The following is a 27,632-nucleotide window of genomic DNA, read 5'->3' on the forward strand; positions in this document are numbered from 1 at the left end:
AACATGTCACAGCATGAGGTTCAGTAAGGCAAGATCTTATTACAGCCCAGCAGAGCAGTACCAGAAGTAACAGTTCCAGGCCAATGCTATGCAGTCATGTTGGGACCAGATTCCCCAAATCTTTCCTCCTAATAGGGCCAGGGAAGCCCAGGGATGGGGAACTCTGTTGCAATGGCTTCCTCTGAGAGAGCTTTTGCCTTTGTGTATATTCCCAGCTGTTTCTCACCAATGCTCTAACATTGTCTGTTGGGAGGAGAGCAGATGGAGGAGAGCCGGTGCACTGCTTTACACAGGATAGGTGCTCCCTGGATGTGGACTCAAGGATGGGGCAGGAATGCATACACCGACGGTCCTAGTCCTAGTAGTACCAGATGGTTGTTTTGCAGCTCTGATGTATATTTAGGGGAATTTTTCCCATTAACAAATGACTGACAGGAAAGAGCAGTTTTTAATAACATATCATCTCACGTTGCTCCTGAAGTTCACATTAAAAATACTGGAGTTTGGATTTTTTGTTGTTGTTGTTGGTCTGAATGAACTAAGATTTAATTCTTTTTTAATGAGGTATTAAAAGGTATGGACTTACAAAAGCAGTGCTGAAGTCCCAATTTAGCAAAGCAGAGAGTTTGGTTTGATAAAATTATAACCTGAAAACAATATATATGGGTCTGAGGAGAAGTCTGAATGACCCATCCATCTACACACTGAAGTATTGATGTACAGTCTGCAAGAATAGGCAGATTTTTGTTTACCCTCCTTTCTGCACTGCATACTAAACCTTGTCTTACCCTGACAGTTGATAAGACAGCCCTATCACTGCCAAGTGTGGTGGCCATGGAGGCCTAATAACGAGTGGCTTCACTGTGGCTCATCAGGGGAAGTGTCACGGCTGCTCTGGCTCGGCTGGGCCTGCTGACATGGAGAGTCAAGTGGTAACTCATTATAAACATCTCTCCAGCCAACTCTTTTGACTTCATTTATCCCTGTAAAAAATAGAAAATCAATAAGAAGGAAATTAACCAGCCTTCATGGCTTCATTATCATTCATCATTCATTCAATTAACCAGCCTTCATGTTAAAAATTGAGTGCAGGCACTTAGGCTGTCCTGTAAACCAGATCCATCCCTCTCCTAACCATAACTGTGAGAGAACAGACCAAGACAGCCTCCCCAGAAGGAAAGGAGTGGTAAATGGGGCAGGACGAGTCCTTGAGAGGCGGCAGGCATCCATCCGTGTGCAATTATTTCATAGCTTCCCAGTTCTTCGCCCCTGTGGCAGGAAAAGCTTTGGAAGCCAGTTGTGCTTGCTCGCTCCCTTCCCCTTCCCTGGTTGCCAAAATGCTTGGCAGGAAACAGCATTCCAGCTCTTTTCTTTTCCGTCTCATGTTAGCACATCCCCCCAGCATCCCGGCTAGTGTGCTTGGGTTGTCTGGAGGACTGCAAGGCCACCAAGAGACTGTGACACATTGGTTTGCATAACCCCCACCAAATCCCAAGGAACAGTTCAGATGTCCTTATGCTCCTCAGGACCATCAATGCCCACCTGGGCATTTTGGCTTTGTGTTGCATGTCCATCTGCTGGAAAGGAATTTGGTAACAGAGCAAGGTAGTGGCAGGAGGGTCAGATGGCTGCCATGAGTAATGCAGCATACATCATGAGTGTCCATGAAACTCTGCTCGTGTGCAGAAAGGTCTGAGGAAATGTGATCTGGTAGAGACCAATAGAGAGGGATAGAGGTGTTTAGGGGAAAACTATGGAGAAAAAAACAGACCAAATACGGAGATATCAGAGGCCTCAGCTTGGATACATGTGATGGCTAAAGAGCAGCTCTGGTAGGCTGTGCATAAGACTCACACCTGAGTAAGCAGGATGTGTGAATGGCCCTGTGGCAGAGATCTGCCAACTTTGGTTTGAGCCATGCCAGTGGGGTAGGAGAAGTTTGTGTCTATGTGAACATCACAGTGTCTGCTGTGAGTTGGGCCACTGTGTATCTGAGGTGGTGCCAGGAGTTGCAGAGGGCAGAGCCTTCTGCCTTTCTGCCCTTCAGAGGGCAGAAAATCAGGATTTTTCTGTGCTGGAAGTTTATCACCACCCTTCTGCCCTTGCACAACCTGCTCTCCCCACCATTGAAAGATCTGCCCTTTCCAGCGTTTCTCCCCTTTTCAGCCAGTCTTCATCTGAGAGCACAAACAGTCTTTGCTTGTGGAAGAGCAGCAGCAGACAGTGGGTGATTGATGTGATAGTGACAGCATCCTGATTTGAGTGTGACGATCTTCCTTCTTAGACAGCTGTCAGGGCTGAACCATCACTCAGCTTAGAGATCCCTTGCCTGGTATTTTAGGATGATCATCCAGGCAGGACTTCCCCTGTCAGCTGGTGGAGGTAGAGCCCTCTTTTGTACCCGGGCCCCCTGCATGGCCCCCAACATGTGCTGATCACTTAAAGAGGTGAGGAAGAGGAAGGAGACCTTTTTTCTCCTCTGCTTTAAGCAGTTAGTTCCTTATGCCAGTTAGACCAATATATGCAAATCACAGGGCTGTCAGAAGGAGAGGGATCATGGTCAGAAACCAATAGTGCAGGTGCCAAAACTGAGACTTGGCATCAGATCCAGGAGGGCTGGGAGATAGTGGCATGAGTTCCCACCTCCCACAGCATTCTGCGAGCCATTGTCTTGCACATCGTCGGGATCGCGCCAGTTGGTTCATTGCCCAGTTCCTGCTGAGTTTCCACCAGATCACTAATTTGGGAAAGACAGCTACACTCTGGCAGGCCGCTCTTGAAAGAGGTTTCTGAAATAAGGGATGTTAGGAAATTTCATTATGTATCTTGTGGCCATGTGCTAAGCAGGAACGTTTTTTCGAGTAACTACCTGGACAACTCAAAGACACGATGAACTGCAGATGACCCACAGAGCCCATTGTTTCTAGTAGCTGGAGAAAAAGCCATAGTGACTGAGGCAGAGATGTCAGGCCTTGTTTAAAAACAAAGTTGCTTGAAGTGGTGGCGTAAAGTGGGGGGAAACCCCCCATCAGCAGCATGACTTGGTGCCACAAAATGTGGGGGGAACTGAAAATAAGAATAAACCCGGAGCAAACTGCAAAAGTTCCTGGCCTCAAACCACCTTCACGTAAGAGTGAACTTAGTCTTGTGTGCCATCCCTTTGAATGCAGAGCAAGCATGCCAACATTGTAAAGACTCAACTGGAAGCACTTGCTTCAGCCTTATTCATCATCAAGGCTGAAATATGGATAAGGGAGGCGGGCCCTTTTATAGTATTGGCCATAGGAAATACTGCTTATCTTAAAGAAATGAATCATGTTTCAGAAAATGCTTCCTGCAGAAATATTTTTCTCACAGCCTTTGTTTTGGGTTTTGGCAGATCTCAAGTTGCTGGCGTTAGCAAAAGCAGTCCTTCCCGCCCACTGTTCCTGGGGCTTGAATAAGAAATAAGAAATAAAGGCAGAGGGTATGTGGAAGGCTAAATTCATCAGCACTTATCCTCCGTACTGGAACAGGATATGAAGCTTAAGGGCAAATTTCAAAGGAGCTCCCTAGACTGAATCAAACATAGCTCTGTGCCTGGCTACTTCTGCAAACATGCCTATGTTGGGCATTTAACTTGTAAATCTGTCCTTATGGCCTTGTACAAATTCTTTACAAAAGCTGTGAAGTTCTCTGCCAGTTTGGTTCTGTCTGCTTCCAGAAAAACACTGCTGCCCTGGAGGCATCAGGGTAGGCTGAGTGGTGGGGATGCACAGGAAGAGTTGTTGGGTGCAGAGTTTTTTTGCAAAACAGCACCCACTTCCTTCTTTCTTTCCTGAAACCTAGCATTTTTGGGAGAGGAGGAGGGAATATCCTGTTTAGGTTTCAGAAAATTCTTTGTTCATTCCAGAAAAATGAAGTTATTAAAGAAGCAGCTATATTCTTTCTTGCAAATCAACCACTGTCTCCTCATCTCCTTCTGTGAAGCCTCTGCCAATGTCCCTGTCTGTCTGTAGGGAGAGAGCACCATTTACAAATGTCATCTGGGGCTGCAGTTCAGGAGGGGAGGGAGGAAGAAGTCCATCTTGATTCTGGAAAGCTTTTTTTTTTTCCCAGTGGTAGAGAATTTTTCATGGGAAGGCAATTTCATTCCTCTGCCTGGTAGGCTCACCAATCATTTTAAAATAGAGCCCCAGGGGAATAAGGCCTTTAAAAGCTCCATTTGCTCCCAGTCATTTTACACAGTAACCCAAGCCGAAGTGAAAGATCTTTATTTAAATATGAATTAAGCTCCAACCTTACCCTTTACTGCATTATTTTCCTTTGAGGTTTACTTTGATATTATTTCAAAGTCTTGAAGCTAACAAAATGCTGGCCAATATTTAAAGTGACAGGAGAGTTCTGGAAAAAGATTTAGGAGGCAACTGAAGTCTTTCAGTGCAAGACTCTGAAACAAGACAGGAAATCATAAAAAGGCTGAGTGCACTTTACCATACTCAAAACAAATTCTGAGACTACAAAGGCGAGTCGAATGGCATCAAAACCACAAAAAGCATCAAGATACAGCTGAAAATCCTACATCAATTTGAATTATTGAATTAAAACATGGGTGAAATTCTGGTAATGTATGGTATTTGCTTCTCAATGAAGTTTAGGATAGCATGGTTATGGTTACTGATTTCCTACTAGAAGTCGGAGAAATGTTTAAAGATGAAGCAACACAAACCTGTGACTTTTAATGTGCTGTGGACATGCAGAAGGAATGAAGGAATGGGTTGTGGAAGAGGGTCTTCTGCTTTGCTCAACCTTTTCTTTTGCCTGGCATGCCTTCCAGCAGACCAGTTCCTGCTGAGGCAGCTGCTGGAAGTGTTTTGTCTGGCTGAAAAAGATGGAGGACGTCCCCAAGGGAAGGGTCTGCTCCTCCAAAACTGCTATGTGTGTTGGCCAGTTAGGTGGGGCCAGATTTGATTTCCCAGGGAAGCACAGGTGAGGTCTTCCTGGGGTGATGAACATGGCTTTTGATGTTCATAACTGTAATTTCTGCTCTTGCAGAGTGCTTTAAAAAGGGATCTCCAAAGTCCAAGCATTCAGAAGTCTATTCTGGTTTTCAAGATCCATGTTTTGTTGAATCCAGCAAAGAATAGTGCCCTCATTCAAAATACCTGGGGAGATTTCTGGCCAATGCTGTGAGTAAAGCTATACAGAACAGACGTGGGAGACTTCTATACTGGAATATGGGTTGTGAACTGCAGCAGTTAACCACTTGCCCATGCTTTGCTCCTGAAGCCTGGACGTGCTGTTTTCGTGATGTTGTTCTCCAGTGTTGACTCCCAGATTGCTCCATTAACCACTGGCAGGGTAGATGTCGTGTTTCTTTCAAGGTTGGTGTACTGTCAGAGGACAACAGCCTACTTGTGCTGCCCATTCCCTCTGCAGCTGGAAGATATCATTTGAAGTTTAGATATTTGGACTCTGGCGATGAGCTGGGCAAGTCTCTGCTAACTAAATATGAGATTACAGTGTTTGCACACACACACAGAAAAACAAGGTTCTTGAAGACAACTTCAGTTTTTCTCTTAGTCAGAGCTGCACTATGACTACTCAGAGATTTAAAAGTGAGCTACAATGCTTTCTACCTGCTAAGTCCTGAGGGAAGGTTAGCACATTTCTCCTCAGCGGCACACAAGATTAGTTTCAGCAAAGATCTCAGGGAACAGCACTCTCCACATTGCTTGGGATTTCAGGGTAAGATTTTATCTTTATGTTCAACCCTGATAAAGGTGGCTATGTCACTGTGCTTCAGAATAGCCCTTTCTTTCTCTTGCTGAAGTCAATGGGAGATTTATCTCTATTCCAATTATATAGCTGGCTGCATACAGATGCCCGTTGAAATCTCATGGGCTCCCTCCTCTCACAGTTTTGGGTAGGATGCCTGCTGTTCTAGCCAAGGTCTCAGTGCCAAGATAGTGTGATAAAACTACAGCTAACCAATTGCTTGGAAATGCAGATCGACTACTTCTCTTTGTGGTCACCCTTGCAGGGGGGTTGAATTTTCAGTCCCAGAAATGGTGCTTGGGTGGTCCCAGCCAAGCGAGGACTCCACTTTACAAGCTTCTCTGAAAAAAATTGTCAGTGCTTCCCCCTCCCTGATCCCTCCTTGCTGCCAGTGTCACCTGACTGTATGAAAACAGAGTGACCTTGAGGAAGGTTAGGGAGAAATGAGATCCCAGATGGAGGGACTGGTGGTTTGGTTTTTTGTTGTTGTTGTTTTTGTTGTTATTGTTCATTTGGTCTGTTTTAAGGACTCTGGCTGAGAATGCAAGTGGCAGCTGAAAACTTTTTCCCTTTCAAAAGTGAAGGGTTTGTCAGTGCTTGGCTGAGCTGGGATTGAGTAAAAAATCAGTACACTTTATATCATGACCTCAAGACTTGGCTTCTTTCCCGTAAGTACTTTACTTGGTTGTAACCAAGTCTCCACACGTGATAGCATGCGCTGGATGTTTTCTGTAGCCTTTCACGTATGCAGAGGCCGAACAGTTCAGGAACGATATTTAGCTAGGTCCTGCACATGTGGTTGTGGAGCCGTGGAGAAGCTCCTCTTGTGAGGAGCAAACACTTATGGTTGAGGGATTCAAGGACCCCCCAGTAAAGGATTTGGGTTTGATTCTGTTTTGCACATTGGAGTCTGTCTCTGTCCTTGGGCACATCTCCTAATCTCTCATGGGGCTCAGGGTTTCATGCACAGATGGTCTTGCTGAAGATAAATCCAATTGCATTGGGAATCAGAGTGATTGGTGTTGTGATAAGCATTATTGAAAGAACTGACACGTAGTAAAAAAAAAAAAAAAAGTTAATATGTCCATGTCATGTATCGTGCATGGCAACACAGCTATAGTTTTAGGATCAGCATTTTGCCTTTAATTTGGCTTCTTCCTAACTGACTCACATTGCTAGTTACAGGTTGCAACTCGTTCGAGAGGAAAAAGGAGAAAAGCCTTTCCATGAGTTGATGAAAAAACGTATCTCTCTTTATCCATCAATTCAAATGTGTTTCCTATTACAATGTGTTATTCAGACAATTGTCAGTACTTCTTGCAGTCTTTGATAATCTTGATTCTGCCCTCGGGGACTAAAATCATTCACCTGAACCACATGGCATTATTCTGTTTCCTGACTGGCATGACCAGCTTTTACAGTTGCTACTTTTTCTGTCTGAAACAATTTTTTTTTATGACTTCACATTTCTGGCCTCCATGCCTCCAAATTTACTTCTCCATGGACATTCACCCACAGGAACTTTGGCTAACCCCCAGTATTCACTAAAGATGTACCAACTTGTGAGCATTTATTTGTGCCATTCACCCAGAGAGCACTTTACAGACAGAGCAAATGCTTTAATCTACCATGACATGTCCTTAAAAGTATGGCTTTGGAGCATTGAGATGACCTGTCGTAGCATTAAGGAAGGCATACGGTAGCCAAGGTGATGTTAGGTGGCTCTGCTGCAATCATTGCAGAGCCAATAAAACACATCTGCTTTGTAGCTTGGGTAGGTCTGACCATCTCCTCCTATTTCTAGTTAAGTCCTGGGAGAGCAGAGCAGCACGATGGGCTCTTCTGAAACGCCATTAATGCAGGCAAAGCTGGATGTAGGTACCCACGTTCGGAAAACTTCATTCCTTGGGGTGAAGCCAGTTTGGCAGAATCTGGAGCTTCGTTAAAGATTCACAAGAATGCAGAACCTACAGAAACTATACATCCCCTACTGCCCCCCCACCCCGAAAATAATTCTGTTCACTGCCATTCTGCATGACATATGTTAAATTCACCTTCCCCAATGGTATTTTGGGTTCTATGGATACCAAATAAGGGCTTCTAATGGGTTTGATCTATTTTATCCTTTGCAACTGTGCTTGTTCTAAAATAAACATTTGGCCTTTGAGTTCTGAATCCTATCACACAATTAATGCATTTAATATGCACATGTATGTTCTTGATTTGGCATGTTAAAATGTTTTTCTCTGAAGCTGGTTTAGATGGAATGATACAATTTATTTTCTAATGGCTTTAGACACCACAGCATTGCTTTTTTTTCCATCACTGATTACCTTTTACCATCTTCCCCCCCTCCCCCGCCCATACCTCATTCTCTGCCAATTTCTGAGCAGATCTTTCTCACAAAGATCTGTTTTGTCTCTTGCTTTGCAAAGTTGAATTGATAATTCCTGCAATGGATACTGAGGCTCCCAAACTGCCTTCACAAGGGGCCAGCTGTTTAATCAATCTCTCTCTGTCACCTCAGTGTTTCAGTCCAGATGCTCTCCAGTTAACTGGGGTTGTTGTTAATCCAGCAGGGAAAGGGTGTGAGAACAAAAGGTCATTTGGGATAATTTATCCCCATGTTTCCAGATCCACTGTGATTGTTCTTTAAAGGAATTTTTTCAGAATGATTTCTTTTTAAGCATGTTATTTATGACCTGGAAATTGAAACCTGGCTTCAGCATGTGTACTACCAACAGTCTGAAGAGTCTCTGCAATGCAGTGGAGGAAGGTCAGTGAACGCTAGAAGAGCCCATGGTGTTTGTTACCAGGGTGGAAGGTAAGTAGAAAGGAGGAGCAGGCCAGCAATTCTGGTAGGTGCCTATTTCCATAGTGCAGCTCACGCTCTTTGCCTGGATTGTGCACTTATTCTGGAAACAATACGCAAAGGCCCACAAACAAATAGTAATTCCAAGGCTGAGCAGTTCAATTAAACTCTCTCTGCATGCAATTTGTTTTTAAATGATTACCAAGAGGTCTTAGGAAGGCTGAATGTTTTCCTTGAAAATGTGGAGAAGGGGAACCAAAACAATGGAGGTCTCTTTCTGAGTTGTTGCACGGCTTTTCTGTCACCATGCCTTTGCACAGCGCCTAGCAGAGCAGTGTGCAGCCCTTCTTCCCTTTGAGAAATGGTTGCCCTCAATATTTTCGGCAGCGAGAGTGGTAGAGAACAACATACTGCTATTCTAGCTGAATGCAAGCATACAGAACTGTGGCCCCCGTCGGATGTGGATCGGTGCGTACAGAGGAACATTGCATTTTGTTTAATAAAAACCTCTGCTTTTAGCAGAAGTCATGCAAGCAGCATGTGTGAGGCAACAGCGCAGCAGAGGTGCAAGCCTCCTCCACAGCACTGCCAGACTGAGTAAGTCTCATTAGCACTGATGTGAGTTAAGTAACCAATTACTCCCGCCTCACTCTAGACTATGGGTAGGGAGAGGCTGAGGTCTGTCCACATAAAATGATGCTGATCTAATATCTTTTGTACTGTGGGCTGCAGGATTGTAAGCAGCATTCCCTTTTCCCATCACTCGCTACCTGAGAAACTGATTTTAGTTGAACTAGTGAGTGTTTAAACGTTGGCAGGGTGCAAGGAAGTCACTTAGCTCCTCAGCTTCTGCTCTGAACTTGGCAGTCAGAATGTAAATCAAATACCCCCAGTAGCTGCATGACATCTTTATTTTTATTGGCAAGAGAAGCAGTATACACAGCAACATTGCAGTCTCTTAGCTCGTTAAAAATATCTCAATAAATAAAACAAATAAGCAACATATACACTGGAACAGAAAATGAAAAAAAAAAAGTGGGGGGAGTTAGCGGTAGCAAATCATGGAGCAATAAGGAAGAGGAAGAGTGTGGAGGGTAGTCTGTAATCCAGGCTTTACTTGAAACAAATCATGCAGGGAGCTAGGGACACTGTGGGTTTTTCCTTTGTTTTTTCTGAGAGCCTTGGTCCAGTTTTGACATTACCGTACAAGAAATCAGGTTTTGAATTTAAAAAAATAGACAAAAAAAAAAGAATACAGCTAAGGAAAAGTAAAATCTGAACCCAAAGATTTCTCATAAATGTATTCCTGAATTAAGATTTTTCAGAAAAAGAATAGAAATAAAACCAAACACGCAGGCAAAAACACACAAAACCCAACAACAACGAACAACCAGGAATGTTGCTTCTCTTTTCTCTTTGGTCAGTCACTTGGGGAGAGATGTTGCAAAGTTTCAGACTGTTAGCTTCGGTGCTATTTTTCTGCTCAGTCTAAGTGCTCTGCAGGAGTTCAGAGCTAGGGAGGTCAAGAGGGGTCTTTTGGACCAGTTTACTTGAGGTTGTTAAGGTTTCAGAAGCTACAAACTTGGATACATCCCAATTCCACTTCAGTCTCAGACACTGGACAGTCTAGAGGAAAAAAAAAGAAAAGAAAAATAAATATACTGAATACAGGACATCTTTCTGAGTTGCCTTTTCTCATAAGCTCTTTTCCTGTACAAATCAAGGCCACGGTTCGTGAAAGCCCATGACTGTGTGCTAAAATCTGACCCTGGTTACAGCAATGTGTAGGCACACAGTAAAATCACATCTTCTCATTGAATGAATGTGCACAGACACAATTACTCTTGTCTCCCCCAGTAAGTGCCAGACCTCTGTGCGTACCTACTCTACCTCTTCAAAAGTAAGGTCTTTGGGTGACAAAACCATGCCTTTCAGCATTGCCTTGGTGTGGAACTGGAGGACCAGGCCTTATCAGAACTTGGAAAAAAGCAGATTATACACTGCTGCCAAAGGTGTTTTGGTTGGGCTGTTCTGCTGTGTTTGCAAGGAGCACACCCTCTTTGTGCCGTCCTCATTCCCCAGCAGCTGGGTAAGCTCCAAAGCACCAGAAATAGTCCATGCGGCCTCTTAATCAACTAAAATGGGAATATCGGATGTTCAGTCCTAGCGGTGCTGCCAATTTTGTGTTGCACTTAGCACAGGACTCCCACCAACTCCTGTGGAGCAGAACGAAGCGTCTGAGATGCAGTTTAGAAAATCCCACCCACAGTGACTCTCGGCTCTTCCTGCAAAATCAGGCAAACCCCACAGGAAATGAATACGTTTTCTTTCCATCTTGGGGTAACACGTTTATGCAATCGCTAAGCACATCCAAAAAACAACAACAACAACAACAACAACAACCAATTACTTTGAACTTTGTGTGTGTGAACTCCACAGGCTGGTAATGTCACAGTCTTTTTTGCATTGTACAGTGAAAGGGTTAAATCTATGGGCAGAAGCAATGCATCTGTCAAAAAGTCTATATGCTTCCAGCAGCTTCTTTGCTCCCAAGAGTTCTGCTACACCCCTGTTTTCCATGTAGTTCCTTGCGACCCAATCCTTTCCAACCTTCCTCTGCCCCACTCATTGGAAAGCGACAGGATTCAGGTGACACACCTGGGAGCCTTTATATCTGTGGGGTTTGCTCTGATCATCTGCAGCAACCTGCTGCTGCTCACTTGTGGGCTGGTGGGACAAACTCTGCGACCCAGCAGTGCCCATGGGATGTCCCATCTAGTTTGGGGGAGGGATGTCTTTTCATGCAAGATGCTGTTTCTGCCTTCAGAAAGCCAGCGCAGCTCATATATCAAAAAGGAGATATAATTATTTCCTCCCACTAAGGAAAGCTTCCATTTAGCTTATTTCCTTTCCTTTCCTTCTCAAAGTTATTAATTATCTAATTACAACCACATTCTGCAGACGAGTTCAGAACTTGACAGGCTGCCCAGGACCACTTAGGAAAGCTTAAATGCTTGGTGTGTGCGAACGGCAGTGGTTTGTGTGTGCACACATCTGATGACAGACTGGCCCTTTCTTAATGTTCATGTTGCTGCAGCTCTAGCAGGGGGACTCAGGAAAAAAAAATAGAATAAAAGGAGGAGGAAGATACCATGGAAAGTTTTTTTGCTTGAGCTTGGGGCAGCCCTTAAGGGCAGCACTCTTTTTTTTTTTAATGATCCTTTCCAGCAAGTAGAAGATGGGGTAGAGGGTGCTCACCATCAACTACACGACAAATTGCTGTGTCCTGCTCTTTTCTGAATCCACCTGCTATATCAAACAAGCTGAAATTGGATAGAAAGTGCCCTAATAGTGAGCTGACCTATTTCCCCCAATTTTTTAAATCCCATCCAAGACCGGACAGGTTGAGACAAGGCTGCTTTTAGAGCAAAGCTGGCAATTTGCAAGTTGCAGTCTTTAACCTCAGATAAGACACCTCAGTCTGGCCTGCTGCTGCAGTGCTGGGATCTGCTTCTCACTGCTTCTTTCTGATCTTCAGCAGCTCTTTTGGCTCTGGCAACTGGAAAAATGAGAATTTCACAGTAGCTCAGTGCTAACAGGGAATTTTGGCTTCCCCGTTACAGTGAGATGAATGACCGTGGCCTACCTGGCAAAGAACATCACTGTTGTGCCCCAGGGCACTGGCTTGGCTTTTCTAGGTCACCTCCCATACTCCAAGTTTTTAACCCAGCCCTTCCAGGGCCATGAAGGGGCGAGTGCGTGGGCAGATGTGGCTGTTATTCGGCCACTACTTGGATAATGTCTAGTCATCAGCCCTTGCTGTTGTCTCCTTGCTTTCTTTGTGATGGGCCATGGGACCCCTGTCTCACACCAAAATGGTGCTGCTTGACTGCTAGTCCATGCTTCGCTGTTACAGCAGTGCAAGTCATCACAAATTTAAGCCAGCACTAAACTTTGCCAAAAATGAAGGTTGTTCAGCTCTCTTGAGACAAACTGCCAAGCTGCTGCTGGCTACATAGATTAATTTGTTAAATTGTCCTCTTGGACCTTTTAGAATTGAAATGACCCCTTGTGGACATGACCTTGCTTTTTCATAAAGCTGATCAGTGCACTCATTCTCATTATGGGTGAAACCATAGGGAAAGAAACACTGTTTGGAGAAACAATAAAAGGACATAGTAATAATAAAAAGTCATTTCTCCAGCTCCACTGAAAGTCATTTCCACCCTCACAGTAAATAGTCAGAGGAACTGTTGTTCCCAGGAGCACCTGGTCTGCATTGACTGTAATTCAAACAGGTATGATACAATCACATGCTCCTGGGGAGTAAATGCCAAAAGAGTCCTCAGGCAACAAGCCTCTTGGGAAAGACTCTTTTAATGATTTTTTTTTCTTTCGGTGATGTAAAGTTAATAAATTAGACCAAGCAACAGGTAACCTGTTATCTTCTGCTCCTTCTATACAGTGGAATCACTAGAAGTCTGTGGGAATGGGTTAAATAGCCCAACAACCACCTGTCCTTGGTGTAGCCAATCTACATGCCATCTTGCGCAGCAGTGCTAAGATGGGACTCATCCATAAACACACAAAAATTAGGCCAAATGTTGAATGTTCCTTTATTACTTTTGCTCTCCCCCATCTTTTCTTCTGTGTGAAAGTATGATTTGGATTTGGGGGGTTGTGTGTATGTTTGTGAATCACTTTCTGAAGTACTACATCTTGCTAATGATTTATGAACTGTGGGAAGGGAAACACAGGATCAGGTGATATGGTAGGCTATTTCCACTCCTATTTGCTATGATTATCCATTGAACATTAAAACATCATCTTAGCTGATGGAGGAATACTGTGGTAAGATACAAAGGTCACCCAAAGGAAGCAGGTATACCTGCCCATGAAAGGACACAATTACTCTCCCCATCTTGAGACGTATTTGTGTTTGGGTTTATACTGTGTAACATTTTCTGACTTTTTTTATAACTAAGATCCACAGCAAAGAATAAAAACCATTCATTCACAGGCAGACCCGATCTATCAGCTCAAGAGAGGGAAAGAACTGCACAACATGAGAACCTGTTTTTCTTCTTATGTTGGCCTTAGGGACATTGGATGCTGACCTCTTTTGAGAATCTGGCTCTAAGAAGCAATTTTGAAAACATGCAAATGATTAACAAAAGTAGGTGGGCATCTCCTTATTGTGTGAGGAACACACTTTGGTGGCAGGATGTGTGGATAATGATGGTGGGCAAAGAAATGGCAGAGAAATGGCAAGATGAGTGGCGTCTGCATCCATCTCTCCCCAGCTTGTTTGTCCTCAGCAACACCCTTTAGGTGATTCAAATAGAGGAGTACTGTGCTAAAAACCTTCTGGTATCCCACATGGAGCTTAATAAGGTGAGAGGACTTCAGTGGCTTCTCAGTTTGCTTCAGAAATAGCTAAATATATTGGAGAAATTGTACTCTGAATCTGGCTTGTGATTCTCTTCTCACAAACCTGGTCCTTGATATTGGGTGGGCTTGCTCACTGCAAGGTTTTTGAGTCTTGTAGGAGGAGGATTAGCTCTGGGATGAGGAAGAGGGATGCTGCCCTGAGAATATGGTCTTTTCTCTGCTCCTGCCTAGTGCCAGCAACACCACTGCAATCAAATCCTTCCCAGTGGCTGTTTCCTCCTGCCCCTTATTTCTGGAGAGCCCCAACTCAAGGCAGAGGAGCTGGGCACTTGTACCTACAGCAATGGGGACCATGCCCAAGAGTAGGGAGTGCAGCAAATTTGAAGTGTCCCAGTAAAACCAGTGCCTTGCACCCAGAACAGCTGGCTCTAATCTCCCAACTCACTGTACAGAAAGGGGACAAGCACTGCCCTGTTCCTTCAGGAGTTATAAAAAGGAATCAACAGGGTCCTTCTGGCTCCACGCACTGTTAAATTATAGAGAGCTTTTCCATAGTGTTTTCATGCTTTAATGGACCCTCCCAAGGTCATGCTTCATGTTTATGATCCTTTAATCCCAGCGGGGCTCAACAAGGCATTCTTCAAAGCCTGCTAATATATTCAGCTGGCAGCTACTCCTAAGGCACTTCTCAGCTCTGCCTCTGTGAGCTGGACCCAAAAAAGTTTTGAAACGAAATCCTGCAGGCCTGGCTCAGTTGTGGCTCTGCTGTGGGTTTTCTATGACAGCTGAATGACTAGGTATGGATTTATGGGCCTCTTTCCTAAAAAATACAGCACAACCCATAGCAGATTTCATAGGGGGGACCTAGATTTGGGGGACACTTGCTTGAATGGCACTAAGCCTGCCTGAAGTGAGGGATGCAGGATAGCTCTGCAAGTTTATAAATGCACAACTATGTATGACTGCTGTGTCCTCCAAGTGGGTATGACTGCTATATTCTCCAAATGATAATATTCTTTGATATACTGAGTAATAAGCCCCCACAGATGGAGTGGTTTTTGTCCCCAGTCCCTTCCTCTTCCAAGCTGGCATGGTGGGACAGAGCTCAGAGCTCAGTTTTAATCCCAGTTTATGCACAGGATTTTATGTAATTGCTCTCTGTGCATATGCCTCAGTTTCCCTGGCTTGGCATGTGGGTTTTAATTAACTATTGCCCATAAAGCACTTTGCAATACTCCAGGCATAGTTGAAGGGTGTAATATTATACGATAACAAAGCATGATTATAGTGTCTGGACTGAGAGACGATAAGCTGTGAAGTTCTCTGCTGAACATAGCTTCTAAGCATTTCACTTATGCTGTAGCTTGTAACATGGAATATAATTCCTATACACTTATGATTCTTGCTCCATTTCAGCCCGCATGCAGCTTCCTGCAATGGCACAGACCTATGTACAGTGAATTGAGGGCTTGCCATTCTTTTTTTGCTTTAGTCCTCAGACCCAGAGAACAGCTTGGAAACCATGGCAGCTGAGAGCAGGATACTTGATGTAAAGTGGCAGCAACAGCAGGGACCTGATCACAGGAAATTTTGCAACAGGCCCCTGAGGTCCTCACTTATACAGGATTAGGTTTGGGTTTGGTTACCAAGGGGCTGAAATCATTTCCATAACATGGTCAAGAGTGCAAAAGCAATAGGAAAGACGGCAAAAACCCTCTGAGAATTCTTTTTCTTTAAGAAAAGGATGCTTTTTCAATTTGTTTTAAAGTTGGGGATGTCAAAAATGGTTCCTTATTTCTAGCAGAAAAGCCTCTCATGCTTGATTTGTTGTGCACAGCTTTTTTCAGGGTGATTGCTGCCAGCGGTGGGTTGCGGGCTGGGTACAGGGAGGATCTAGCTGTCTGAAATGTCATTTAAGCAGAGTTGAGGTGTCGAAGGCCAAATTTATGAATTGCAACAGTCCTCATCCGGCAGCTGCCTCCCTGGAGCGGTGCCCAAACTCCAGCTATACCTCAGCATCCGCCAAGCCCTGGCACGTCCCTGGATGGCTCCTGGCAGTCAATGTGCAGGCCCACAGGACCTCCTGGAGGAACAGGGTCCCTGGCAGACAACTCCATCTCAGGTCCTCCTGCACATCCCTGGAGGCAGCAAGATGGCTGGGCAAAGAGCCTCAGGGACAGGGCACAAGCAGCGTGAAGGGCCTAGCCTCTCTTGACCCACATGGGCTTTGGCTAGCCAAAACAGCTGCTAGGAAGGTCCCAGCCCACCTCAGGGATTGTGGACTGCCTGACCCTATTGCCTTTTGTTTGGGGCTGGCTCTGGGGATGGGGTGGGCAGTGAGTGGGGAAGGCGAGGGGAGAAAGTCGGACAGCCCAAAGCAGCACACACCAGCTGCCTGCCACTGTGCCAGCTGTTACTGATTTCAGCAGTTGCTGAGAGGTTTATAGACTGTTTCCCCCCCCTTCTCCTCAATCTTGGGGAAGTATAATACAGTGCGAGTCAAAGCTGAGACCCCAGCCCCTCTCCATCAGCACATTGGTGAAGGGTGTGCCATCCATTCCCGCGGGCTGATGATGCTACCTTGATAGCCTCCTGAGTGGATGCTGTTTCTGACCAAATATTCTTCATTGCCAAATGGAGTTTGAATTAAAGCAATAATGAATTCCTTATAACTGACATCAGCAAGCGTGGTCCTGACTGACCCCATGTGCTGTTGTCCCTGTGATCCCAGCTAACAGAAATGGGGAGGTTACAGTTCCCCACTAGTCCAGGTTGGTCCTGGTGACTTTGCTGTATTTGGCACAGTCTCCACTGCTGCACTTTGTCTCCTTTGAAGTTTCCCTCCCCAGACCGTGCTTGCTCTTTAAGTGTCCCCACACCATTCATTTTAATGGGATGTTAACTTCAAAGGCTGCTTTTTTACGGACTCTCGGGGCTTACAGGGAGCAGGAATTCCATGGGCCAGGCTGGCGAGTGATGGGGATGCCTAGTGCGATTAGGTAGGTTACAAGAAGAATAGGAAGTGCTGTTGGGCATGGACAGGAGCAGAGCTCTGTGATCTTCCTCCCCAGGAAATAAACATGCACCAGAGAAACATATGTTAAACCAGACCAAGAGAAAGCCCCAAAGAAACTCAGTCTGATTTCCCCATCACCACTGCCTTGAAGCTCATCCTTCAAAAGTGAGACTAACCAGAAGAGACAAATGCAGGAAAACATAGGACAAAAGACTACTCAGACTGTCACTAGTCCTGGCCCATGCTGATGATCAAGGCTTTACTCTGTTAGGTGCTGCACAAGAGCTGGTAGTGGGATTTTCCTCTCCCAGAAGACTAGCAGAACAGAACCCGATTTCCCTGCCCAAGGAGAAGCTGCAGGGCCCTCTGCTCCCAGTGAGCAGTACAGGGCTGTCCCTATTTCCCCTGATAGTGACTGGAGCATAACTTTTTGGATGGGGAAGCAGGTTGCACTTTTCACCTGATGGGAGTCTTCTGTCCCACACTCCTGAGACTTGGGGCTTGGAGATAACACCTTAGTGAGAAGGGGCAGGCAGTCTTCCCTTCTCAGAGCACGAGTGCGAGGCTCTCTGTAATGTGAGGCAGTTATTTCTCTAGCTGTTTTTACCCAGGCCCATATTTTCAGCACTGGAGATTCTCTGTATATTTATAAAGAGGAGGCAGAATGCGATGTAGCCCAGTTATTTTGGAATAGTCCAGCCACCAGGTTGAACCCCAATAGATTACAACACAAAAGGGGACGCTCCACTTTAGAAAATCAGTAAAACATTTCAGCCAGTGCTAAGTAGCAGCTGCCCTTAATAATTTTCAGAATAAATAAATGTGGCTAGTTCAGCTATTGCATTATGTCATACTCCCAGTATGCCCAGCCTCCACGCCAGTGCTGCGTGCGTATTGCCCCGTAGGCATGCCGTGCTTGGGGACTGGGAAAACAGCAGCGAACAATGTGAAATGTGACATGAGATACACGTATTCACACCCGTGCCTTTGGAGAGAAAAGGTCAGCATGGCCTGATGTGAATTTTTGAAATGCCAAAGCAAACAGCTCCAGAAAATGGGTTATTCTTTTTTAGATTAGGAAATGACAAGCTGGAGGGGAAAACAAATCCCAGTGTCTTGATTCTCAGGCCAGAAGGTCTGAATTTGGACTAGCTCTAGCCACAAGAGCCTCCTCTCGCTTGGCTCCCAGGGGCTGTGGGTTGGTTGCAGCTGACGACTGGTGAGCTAGACTCATGAAAGCATGCTGTAAGAGGCTGTGCTCTCTCCCCAGGGCCTGTGATTCAGCTCAGCTCCAGATTTGCCAGCCAAGAGGACTGCCATTAAGTCCTAATTGGCAACTTGAAGGGCATAGGTCTGAGCTACCCAGGATGAACTTGCTGGTTGCACAGAAATCATCTAACCTGGCTTACGTGGGGTTATCATCACAGACATGGTCCCTAGATGCAATGCTTCAGCTTAGGCACTTACCACCAAATGCCCCCAAAACAGCCCTTAACCTTGCTCAATCCTGAGCTCGGTGGAATGGGGGCCATTGCTTCCAGCTGTCTTGGAGGTGGCTGCTTTAAAAAAGCATATTGCAAGGACCAATCATAATATCAAGGGTCAGGTTTGTAAGCTTTGCCTTCCAGCTTCCTGTGTTCTTTTTTTTAATCTGCTCATAACCTTTTGAAGCTTGTGCTCTTTGAGCTGAAAATTTTCCATGCCTGAAGGTGATTCCTCTTTCTTGTTGTTTTCATTTTCTGGAGTCTAGGCAAAAATGGCCCAGCTGTTTTGGAGCATGGGGAAGTGGAAAACAACCACTCTCCAAAATGATAAAAACTTCCCTTTGACCGCACATTGGAGACTGCCATGGCCGCCGGTTGAAGGCTGAAGGGCAGAATGCAAATTGCCTGGTTTGAAAAGCAGCATCCCACCTGGACCTGGAGGAAATTAAGTTTGTTTTGACTTAGTTCTGAGCCTCTCAAAATCGCCTTTCAATCATGCACAGGGTGAGCACTTCTGTGAGCCATATGAAGTAGACCTATGGCAGGAAGCATAAGGAATTATTTTGGCTTGGATTTTAACATAGTGCCATTAGGTCCAGTTAAACTTGCAGCCGCTGTAAGGCAGAAGGAATGTGCTAGGGCGGATGCAAGGTGCGTGGCAGCTTCTGTGGAGAGGAGCTGGATTCATGCCTGGCATGTTGGGATGTACACAAGTAAACCAGGCATTTGCTAATCTCCATCCTGGGGGATTAAGAGTAGCATGTAACTCCATGCTGCTATTGCCCCTGTAGATCAGAAAAGCTAGAAAGGAGCAAAGTGAGTTGCAGTAGAGATTTGTAGATGAAAACCTTGCTCTGATTTCCTGTTGCATAGGAGAAAAGAGACTTGTCTATAATCAGCCAAACTTCTCAGAGGCAATACTTGAAAGGAGGGGCCCCATCCTGGCTTCCCCAGTTGTGGAGCTCCAGTCTGCGGGGGAGTGAGTCTCCTTTCTGAGTGTCCATCAGGCCCCAGGAGAGGTGGAAGTGAATCTGCCTTTTGGATGTGTTTCCCTCAGCACTGGGGAACATGTAGGTGCCCAAAGCACGGTAGAAGCCTGTGTTCCCAGCAGAGTGCCTGGTCAACTTTAGCAAACCAGCACAGCTCCTTAACTCTGGGAAATGGGATGCCTTTTATCTCCCTTCCACCTGAAGAAACACATGATGTCACATAGTACGCTGAAGTCAAGGTATGCCCAAGCGGAGGCAGTACATGTAGTTTTGCATCTCTACCACCACACCCACAACCTGAGCCCTTCTAGGAAGGGTCCTGTTTACAGAATACTGTCCTCCCCTGCTCCTTTCTCTGACCCTTTCACACCAAAACAAGAGCAAATGCTCCATAGTTGGTAGTTGAAGGCAGTCCTGCCAGCATCCAGCATGGCCTGGCCCTCTCTGTCCCTCCCAGACTACCCCACGAGGCATAATAAACCCAAGATCAGTGCTTGAGCATCACAGAAGTGAGTACTTCCCCTACATCCCATTTTCATCATGGCCACTTCTGAGTGAAATGGTGGACCCCCAAGACTGAGAGCACTTTCATCAAACTTTGGTACTAAAGTACAGAGTCCTGCAACAGGCCTCTATGCTCAGATTGGAAAAAGTGAGCACAGAGGTTTTGTTTTCTTTCCCTACTTGGATAAACGTTGGTGGCATCCCATCCTGTGAGATGCCTGTGCTCGGTGCAGGACCACTGAGATGGACTAGTGGAAGCTTAAACAAGGAAAAACACTGAATCAACAGGAGAGCTACCTTTTCCTGAAGCTTTCCTGAAAACCTGCACTTTTGGAAATAGAGCTCCATTAATTTTTTTAAGATCTCCAGGGATGAGAAGTGTCCCAGTTCAGAAGACATGTTTAAGAGCCAGCCCTACTTCACTAGCTTCCTGCTGCAACAAATATGGTCTGCAGGAAATATATCTCCTACCAGGAGATTTTGACCACAATAGTACATGGCTTGGTTCAGATTTGATCAGCTTCTTGCTTCTAGGTAGGCAAACAGACCCCCCCTCAACAGTTTTCTAGAGAAACTGTTGCTGTGTCAATCAAAACTGGTTGTCAGAAAGCAGGGTGGAAGGTTTGGCGTGATATCAGAAGAATTTTCAAAGGCTTTTCAATTCTGCGATTTCCATGCTGAAATTTTTACATATAAATGTAACTTGTAGCAAAAAGGCTAAAACCAAATTGAAACACTCAGAAAACTTGAACTGAATTCCTTAATCTTTAGGTGTGTTTATGAAAACTTCAATCCGTTCTGTTTAAGGATGGGAAAACTCTGTATATGCACATATGTTTTGTTTGTGTGTGTTTACGCAGAGTTTATATATGCTCAAGTATTTTTATAGCAAAGCCAAAGGAAGAAAGGGTATGTTGTTATGCATACAGTGTACACAAAGCTACACACGCTGCAGGCATTGGTTGGATCTGTATCTTGCAGAGGGATATTCTCAAATTATCTTAAGGATTTGTCAGCTGTCCCCAGAGCCAAGGTAGACAGTAGTGTATCTTTGAGATTTAAAATATTTTTGTATTTGGCTGGCCCCAAATTTGCAACTTTTTGAGGAAAAGGACCACAGCTCTTAGCAGCAGCAGGATCTTTATTAGCAGGTAGCTGCACACACTCTCATGGGGGAAAAGCCAATGTGTGACAATCCAAGAGAAGGATCGAGAAGCTTATTTCAGAGAGCCATTTCCACCCACCAGAAAAGTCTCCCTTCCACTTGACAGCACTGCAACAGATTGGCTTGATGGGGAAAATGAGATGACAGGGGTATGAGATGGAAAAAACAGTGCTTTAGTTGTGTCCTTGAGCACATCTACCTTGCTGACCATGCATCTGTCTGGCAAACCAGCCCTTATGTCCTTGTGCAATTCTCCCTGGGGATCCCCAGCTGAAATGCAGAGGGTTGCTGACCTCTTTCTGAACACACCCAGAGGCAGGTGGCAGAGGTGAGACACAAAAGGGAAATGAAGGCACAAAGGAATGGCTCAGGGGAGCAGTTAGGTGGCCAGAATAGCAGCAATCCCTGGATCTCTAAGGCATTTCCCACCACAAAAGGCTGAGAAGATGCCAATGGGGTATAAATTATCATCATCATGGTTGCTTTCAGCCCTTCCATGAGTACCAGTTTTTGTGGCTGCGGCACAGACACCTACTTGGGCATTAGTTGGCCCTGGAAGGAGAGGGCCTGCTTTGGCAGCTGATCCTAGAGCAACGTGTGACTGCTTCTCTTGCGTAAAAGGCACAAGGGTCTGTCTGCAAGACTTCAGAAGGGAGGAAGCAGTGGAGAAAGGAATTCAGATAATTGTGTACATGGAGTGGGGGGAGAAGGCCAAAATCAGATCTAATGCTGCGGGTAAGGACAGACTGAAACCAGATACCCTGGCTTGTGTTTTTCTGCCTTTGCTGGTATGAACCCTTATCAACCATCCGCTCTTGAAGTCTCCCAGATGAAGGAAAGCCACAATTATGTTCATCTTACAGCTGGGAAACCATTTAAAAATGTATCCCTTGCAGTTGTTCATTCCTGAGCCTGCAGCCCTCCCTGCTATTGCCAAATGTACCCCCTGCTTCAAGTGTTCTTCATCGGCCAGAGGAAAGCCTCTAATCTAATTTACCCCAGGCTTTTCAGACCTTGAAGGATTTTCTGCCCATTGCTGCTCCAAGGCAAAATATCCTCCCTGTGTCCCAAAGCTCTCTGGTTTGTAATTCAGCACCATTAATGCGAAGGTAACTAACTGTTTGAAGGGGACGTGGAATAAGAAGTACAGCCCATCTCGAAGGAGATTTAATCCTTTCAATTCTCTTCCCTCCAAGCCTGTTTATGTCTCCCCAACCTGGCCTGACAACTGTCAAGAAAAGCTGAAAAGCTGAAAAGCTTGCTCACACCTCACAGTCCTGGAAAAATAGTGGTGATAAATGACCCTAAAAACAACAACAACAAAAAAGAAATCAATAGGAGACTTCATGACCCTGGTCCCTCCTGCCCATCTCTTCTCTTAGCCAATGGAGCAGGAGGGAGGACATATGCAAACCTCGAGACCAGCACAGCTGCCAAAAATGGTACCTTGCCCACAGCTGAAATAAACCTGAAGCACATATGAGTGCTTCTCATAAATAACTATAAAAAGGAAAAGAGGATTCAAATAAAAAAAAAAGTCTGAAGTCTGCAAGAAGCCAATAGTGATTGAAATAACTAATCAATCTGGCTTTAAATATGTATTTTTTCTCGTTCTTCTCCTCCAGAAAGGCTCCTTGGTACCTGTTGCCTTGCATGGACTGTTTCTATGGAATAGATATCAAGGCTTGCTGCTCAGGAAGATCTGCCAGCCCTATAAAGTGTTCAAGTCCAGTTTTATAATGCTGACAGGTATTTGTCATTGTTTATTTTTTGTTTCCATTTTGTCAGATGATTTTTGAATTAAAAAAAAAGGAATTTAACAAAATGCAGAAAACTGACATTTTAAAAGTGTACTAGATACCATACATTTGTATGGATCCAGTGCCGTTGATGCTGTTTTGTTTGAAAGAATGGCCTGCATTTAGAACTGTTTTATTAATCTATAACCTATAGATTTATCTACTAATGTATTAATCAGCAGTTACTTGACTGTTTTTTGATTTCCATATCCTTTACTATTTTGGAGTCTATACAGCTCATTTTCTTGCACCCACTTCTTATTTACAGATTAAAAGCTGGAAAATGAGCTTTCCTGTTCTCCCAACTTCAAGTGTGCTGCCTGCAAAGCCAAACTACCTGGGGATAAAAGAATTGTCTCCTGTACTTGCAGAGGCTAAGGCTGTCACAAAAAATTTAGCACCCCTCATACTCTGGTTTTGAAGTTTGCTTGGCTCCTGATAACGGAGTTGTTAAACTTCCTTACAGGTTCAGTTCTTTTTCACTTTAACTTTTGTTTCATTTGAATGTGTCATAACATATGAGCCATTTGTGCTTGGAAAGGAATAGGGGTTGTGATAATTTCACATTACATTTCAAAGAGCTGTGTTTTAAAAAACGTACTATTTTCTTGAGGTAGGGGACATCAGTCCACTGACTTGTCCAGATAAATTTTTTTGAAAACTTTTCAGAAACTTAACACTTTGGAAGCCTCTATCAAACTGATTGACACCAACTAACCAGTTACAAAAGCTGAAGAGAGATCATAGTTGAGGGGCTGGTACAGTCCAAGCTTAAAGCCACAAAATGCCTAGAAGCTCAAAGGTCCCCTGACAGTGGAAAACCAGCTTTGCCTCTGATGTAAATCAGCATAATCAGGTGGTGCTCAGGTACACATGCTACTGCAGGATCTGGATCTGAAAGCTGAGATTGCCTCTGTCATATACACAGAAACTGGTGGGGTCAATCACTTTCGCCAGGGGAACTTGCCCTTTTGGGTCCTGAAACATTTAGAGAAAGCCTCTTCTTTTGCATTTTGGCTTGCGGCTGATTATTCTAGTCCAGATAAAACAAGTTGCATGGGATAAGCCTTGCAGGAGGGAGCACAAGAGAGAGCTCTACAACGGAGTATTTTGCTGCTGGGACTCTCAGTGTTTCTGTGTTATGTCCTGTCTCTGCAGCAACCTACAGGCAGTTAGTTTGTTTGCTCCAAGGTGCTGTGTCCCTCCCTTGCCAGAAAAAAAAAATTGTTTTAAACAGGAAAGAAACCCCCAAAGGAATAGTTCCCCCAGCCCTCCACTCCTCCACAGTCCAAGTGTTGGCCTCTCTGGGCCGGTGGGGTTCATTGCAGCCGGAGGAGGAGGCAGATTTGTGGGAGCCCCTTGTTAAAATCTTGGCAGCACATCACTGAAAGCACGGCTAGAAATTGCCAAAAGCCGGAAGCTGTTAATGAACAGTTGGAGCATGAAAAAGCAGAGCTGTTTCAACATTTGAAAGGACCATCTAAGCTCTGTCCTCAGCTCTAGCCAGCCGCCTCGTGGGTGGCTCGGAAGAGTAAGTACTTGGGGACATCACCAGCATCCCCTGACCAAAGAAATGGCTCACCATGCAAGAGGCTAGGGAAAGCAAGTGGACAAGAGCCCCCAGAATGCACAGAGAACAGGGATGAGATGGAGCTGGCAAACTCTGGCCCTCCCAGCTAATGGAGCAGTAGAGAAAGACAGAGCCTATCTCTGTGACAGGTTTCCTTGTGTTCTTCTCTCCTCCCCTCCTCAGAAGCAGGGATGCTGTTTTTTAAACTAAAATATGACCTCAGCTTTGCAAGAAAGGTATGGAATAAAGAAGGAAAGAGGGAGGGGAAGAAAGTGAATGAGATTTTCATCTTGTGAACCTCAGGTAAAATATATGCAGGATGGGGGAGGAGAGGTAGCACACATACATGCATATCCTTAAACTATGGCACTGATGCTAACGAGACACGTGCTAAAGATGAGTGCAGTCATTTTGCTTGTGTTAAATACATTCCTTCTCATATCTCTCTGTCTCATGAGTTCCAGACCTTCTAGCTTCTGAGCTTCTCACTTAAATATGGGTTTCAGCTGCTACACAATAAGCAGTTTTGGTTACAGCAGGCACTCGACCCACCCTGCCTGAAACGCACAACCAATATACTCATGGGCCAGCCAAAGCAGTGTCATTTTGTGAAAATATAGTATGTAGAAGCCAGATAAGGAGGGCAGTGTTGTCATGCAGGGGCAATACACTTCTCCTGAGGTGCCCACAATAAAAGCTATGCACAAACACAGCCAGGCTGTTTACTTTAGGATATGCTTGTATGACCTGTTTGCTTAATGACTTATGCCATCACCTGGCCTATGATGACTAACCATGTATATGCTCTAAGCTGGCCCTGTTTGCAAAGCAAAATATCTTGGTGCGTAAGAGATCTGTGTTCTTGTAGGCTGGCTGAGAATATCTGAGAGAAAAATATCAGTAGGAACGTGGTTCTCCTTCCTCTTGAAAATATGTGAAGATGGTGACTTTGGGCAGCTGGCACTACCTCTTGGAATGTTAAGTCAGGTGTAGGTGAATCAGTCAGCAGTGGTGTCTGGGAGCTGTGCGCAATGCAAACACTGAGCATCACAACTCATTCCTTGAAAGCATGCCACACTACCCAAAATGCATCTCTATGACCAAATTCTGCTAGGATAACTGTGCACCTTGGAGCATGCAGATGTCACATTGGCTGTGAATTGGGGCAATGTGCATCTGTTGTATTTGAATCAGAGTGGGGGAAAGAGGAGAGGAGAGAGGGGAAAGCTGCTGGACACTTTCCTATGTATCAGCAAGCAAAATATCCTGGTCAGCCATGGAACTGCCTGCCAGATGTAGACCTATCTTATGGCATCAGCAGCAAGGCTGAATATCTGCTTGTGGGCAGCATTTGCCAGGAGGGATGCAAAGTGAGCTGAAAGTTAGAGAATCCTGCTGCCACCAGGTCCTGTCTGCAAAGCCTGCAGGCTGTGCACACCATGTGGGGCAGCTTGTGAGTGACTGAGGGTTCCCAAACAATTTCTTGCTTTCTTCCCCTGAGTTCTCCTCTCAGCCTCTATCAGAAGCAGAGGCTAAGATCACTTGCAAGAGGAGTACTCTTCTCTGTTCCCTGTGTTCCCAAGCCAGGATTTGGCTTCCCAAGCGATAGGATACCCTGACAGGGTTTGCCTTCAACAGGAAATGTGTCTCTGGTCCCTGCCTGTCTCTGTAGGGATGAACAAAACTGAGATATGAGATGGTCTATAAAAAAAAAACCCTGAGCCTCCAGCCCCTTTCTTATACACATCTTATCAATGTGTATAAGTATCTGAAGGGAAGGTGTAAAGAGAATGGGGCCAGACTCTTTTCAGTGGTGCCCAGCGATAGGACGAGAGGCAACGGGCACAAACTGAAACACAGGAAGCTCCATCTGAACATGAGGAAAAAGTTCTTTACTATAAGGGTGACAGACCACTGGAACAGATTGCCCAGAGAGGCTGTGGAGTCTCCATCCTTGGAGATATTCACAAGCTGTCTGGACACGATCCTGGGCAACATGCTCTAGGAGACCCTGCTTGAGTAGGGGGGGGTTGGACTAGATGATCTCCAGAGGTCCCTTCCAACCTCAACCACTCTGTGATTCTGTGAATAGTACAGAATATTGGATGAAGGAAAACCCTTTCTCCTCCCTTTCAGTTCCTGCCAAAATAATGCAAATTCTAGGAAAAAACACCTTCTCCAAAAGTAAATTTATTAATCTCTGGCTTTATTCTTTTGCTAAGGGAACTCTTTCAGTCTGGCCTGCTCAACCAACAGTTTCCCTGCCCTGCTTATTTTTCCTGTGTGCGGCATGTATTCAAATGCAGTCTCTAAACTTCATGAAAGACAGCGTCCCTCTGTGAAGAAAGAAGTATTGTTTACTGGCTCAGGCACTGAGATTGGGCACTAGCAGGTCCAATCCTTTGGATAGGTCCTTTCTTACCACTTTCCCCACTCCTCCTGTCCCTACCCTATTTAGATTAAATACTTTAGGGATGGGAACAAGTCTTGCTGTGTCTGTACATAGCTGAGCACAAAGAGGACTAGCCTCAGCCTTTTTTCATCAGTGCAGCACAGAGACTTTGTAATATTGTTGACATCTCAGAGTAAATCAGCAAGCCATCCATTATGACTGACTCAGCTATGGAGATTAATGCCAGCAGAATTAACAACAGCAACAGAACCCCTTCTTAGAGAACATCTCTGGTTTAAATTCCATACAAAAAAAAAAGAAAAAGAAAAAGAACTGGGGCCACCCATTAAAAAGCAGAGACAGGTTGCATAAAATCAATGGTATTTCATGGGCTCCTGTGAACAATCTGTGGGACAGGTATGATTTCCTTATGAACCCAGGGTGCTTTTTAATGTTTAATACAGTTACTGACAGATAGCAGCTGAAACACCTGTATGCCAGATGTGCACAGCTGTATATGTGCTGCTGATGATCAATCTTCAGATTACATCACGTTCCAGATGCTTGACTTCAGAAAGGCTTGGAAGAGAGATCTGGAGTGAGTGAATTGCAAGATAAAGCATTTCTTTCTTCCTGACAGTGATGCTGTGCCTCCTCTGCACGCAATGCCGAGCTCTTTTTTGTCACCTTGTCCTGTGCAATGGTACCCTCAAAGAAAAAGAGGGGCAGCTCCAGACAGTCATTTGAGGAGAG

General features: G+C 45.0%; 1 protein-coding gene across 1 annotated transcript in view; it reads right to left on the reverse strand.

Annotated features, from left to right (window-relative positions):
• Nucleotides 1-9,462: 9,462 nt before the first annotated feature.
• TWIST2 (twist family bHLH transcription factor 2) overlaps nucleotides 9,463-27,632 on the reverse strand; it is a 45,952-nt gene continuing 27,782 nt past the window's right edge. The window contains exon 2 of the mRNA XM_013948503.2: nucleotides 9,463-10,195. The gene's annotated coding sequence lies outside the window, so the exon portion shown is untranslated. The remainder of the gene's footprint in view (nucleotides 10,196-27,632) is intronic.

Source organism: Apteryx mantelli, chromosome 6, assembly GCF_036417845.1.
Source record: "Apteryx mantelli isolate bAptMan1 chromosome 6, bAptMan1.hap1, whole genome shotgun sequence".
NCBI lineage: Eukaryota > Metazoa > Chordata > Aves > Apterygiformes > Apterygidae > Apteryx > Apteryx mantelli.